This window comes from Olea europaea, chromosome 11 (genome assembly GCF_002742605.1).
Source record: "Olea europaea var. sylvestris chromosome 11, O_europaea_v1, whole genome shotgun sequence".
In the NCBI taxonomy this organism is placed as follows: Eukaryota; Viridiplantae; Streptophyta; class Magnoliopsida; order Lamiales; family Oleaceae; genus Olea; species Olea europaea.
Window position 1 is genome coordinate 16965490 of NC_036247.1, and position 2755 is coordinate 16968244.

Consider the following 2755-nt stretch of genomic DNA (forward strand, 5'->3'; position numbering starts at 1 on the left):
TAGAAATCCAAGAAAATTAGATGATTGACAAAACTAGCACTATAATTCCAGAATATTGAAAACTAGCACCAATGTCTATTTATTGAAATTTGTCACCAAAAACATTGACAAAACTAGCACTTTTCTGGGCAGAATTTCAAAAGCAGCGCCTGTGTAGGACTTGTCCAAAAATTGCTTATAATTATTATTTAAAAAATGGAGAAATCAACCCCAATTCCATAATTTAAGTGATTAACATCACGTAATCCAAAGAAAATCAAAGAATAAGCACCTATTTCACAAACTCATTTTCAAAGTTTCCCTCCTTTTCTTTTCTTTCTTTCTTTTTTTTTTTTTCCAACACCAATCTTTCAATACATATATATTTTTTAACATATTCATATTTAATACCTCAAATAAATGTCAATAACCTCTAATTCTAGCTAAACCCTAAACCCTAAACCCTAAAAGAAAACTTAACTCAATATACTTACACTTACCTCTCAAAATCAAATGAGAAATTGAAGAAATGGAGCACCCCAAAATTGAAAACCCACATCTTCTTCTTCTTTCTTCATTTTTTTTCTTCCTCCCTCTTTCTCGATTTTCTCGGTTTCACCCAAGGAAATGAAAGAAAATGGGTCTTATTTCCATTTAACAATTGGACAAAATGAAATTACCAATAATTAGGCTCTCAACTTTGCCATAGTTTGCAATTAAACCCTTATATTTTCATTTAATTTAAAACTTACCTATTTGTTCTTATACTCACAAATTAACCTCAACAAGTACCACTTGTTTATACAAGTCCCCATGAATTTATTTTTTCAACTTAAGTCCTTATTGACTTTGACTTTCACCAATTATATTTCTTGACTTTGACTAAAAATATGAGGGGTGTGACAAGCACTATCTCGACATTGGCTAATAATGGAGATTCAAGTTCTGAGAAGTTATCAGTATCACCCTGCGGTCAGAACAACGTTCCTGAACTAGTCGGGCTACAAAGAAACCACTCTTCGACAAAGGTTGTTGTCAAATCATTCAAGCTGTTCGGAAAGACAATTCATATTGCTGATTCCAATGAAAGTGGTGTGGACAACAGTGATACGAACCAGGGCAAACCAGTTTGAAAGGCTTGATGTTGGATTGTAAGCATAGTATCTGATATCATAGCATGTCCCTTACGAATGCAAGTCGATATTTAAATATTATCTGTTAATCATGATACAAACTTTAGCATGCTGTTGTATGATATATAAATCAATTGGTGCTCTAGTTGTATAATGGTTGTAGGGGCGAATCCAGCATCAATGTTCAGATAGGGCGAAAGTTGACTTTGACTATTGACCATTGATCGTTGACCGTCAACAATCAAAGATCATAATAGCCCGATCGTTTATTAAAATTTGATTAAATAATATTAAAAATTGTTCAATATATATGTAAATGCACTAAAACGTGAAAATTATATACATATGAAAATATAGTTCAATACAACCCAAAATGCTAAAAAAGTATACGACAAAAACCAAGCAAACACTTGTTTGATTTTCTACCATGACATAATGCAATGATCAAGCTTAGAGCAATTCAAATTAAAAGAATTTAAGATATGCTACATGAGCAATTTACCAGCGAGATAAACCCAAGGAACAAAGGTAACAACATCAAGACAAAATAAGTAACCTCAATTAATCACTTGAAACCCTTTAACAAGTAACAAAAACTGCAATCATTTTTCACTACAAGACTAGTTTCAGAGAAACAGAAGTTGAGTGGGTCCTACATAAAAATATTACTGATTTAATCCAACCATTCATCAGCACATATCAATTAATAAACAAAAACCCATAATCTGGTAAAGGAAATGGACAAATCCAATTATTCATGCCAATAAAACTCATAATCTGAAAAACTTAGTAATAAAAAAATAATTATAATTCAATTAATCTGATAATTAATTATAAGTAAAACTTAAGCAAAACCATAAATCTAAAAAACAAGAGAGTGAAGAAAAAAATTAATTACCTTAGACCCACACTACTTGCTCAGCCTTGGTCGTCGGAGATTTACGTCTGACTTTGCACCAGTTCGCATATGGTTTATCGCTCGCACAATCGCGATTCCCACTTCGTAGGCATCGTGGCTGCTACTTTTGCTTTGAATGGAAATATGGAAATGGAAGGAAGGGTTTGCACTTTGGGTCTTTGCGTCTTTGCTGTCGGTTTCAAATGTTGGGGATTTGGAATTTGAGGTGTTGATTTGCGTTGGAGGAAATACCGTGGATGATGGACCAACCATTCATTGATTTCCTCCGTTGGCCTAATGGTCCAATCATCAGCCCAAGCCCCAAAGAAAAAAAAATGTAACTCTTCTTCTTCCTCCCTTCAGCCCTTCGTCTCTACAACTGCCCGTGCGACTACGCCTGCAGCTTGGTGGCAACTGAACATTTTGGTGGAGCCAGCATGCGCAACCGTGGCCCCTTACCAGGTCCTGGCTCCTCCCTTGAATGGTTGTATCACTTTGTTTAGGAACAAAAAACCTGAATCCTAATTTCTCGGTGCGACTTGTTTTATGATGTTATGCTGTATCTCCTCCAACGAAATGCTTTAGTAATGTTTATGCCATGTTTTCTATATCTAGCTTCCCTATACTTTTTTGAGAGCTGAACGTTCGACCTGCAACAGTTTGTAAACTAAGAAAAAGGCGCCAGTGCTTAGAAATGTAATTTGTTTAGTCCAATCATTCATGAAGTACTTGTCCTCTTGAAAAA

At 34.6% G+C, this 2755-nt stretch overlaps 1 long non-coding RNA gene across 1 annotated transcript in view; it reads right to left on the minus strand.

The window, feature by feature from the left end:
• Positions 1-2755, minus strand: part of LOC111403613 — a 10466-nt gene that overhangs the window by 1044 nt on the left and 6667 nt on the right. The gene's annotated exons all lie outside the window — the stretch shown is intronic.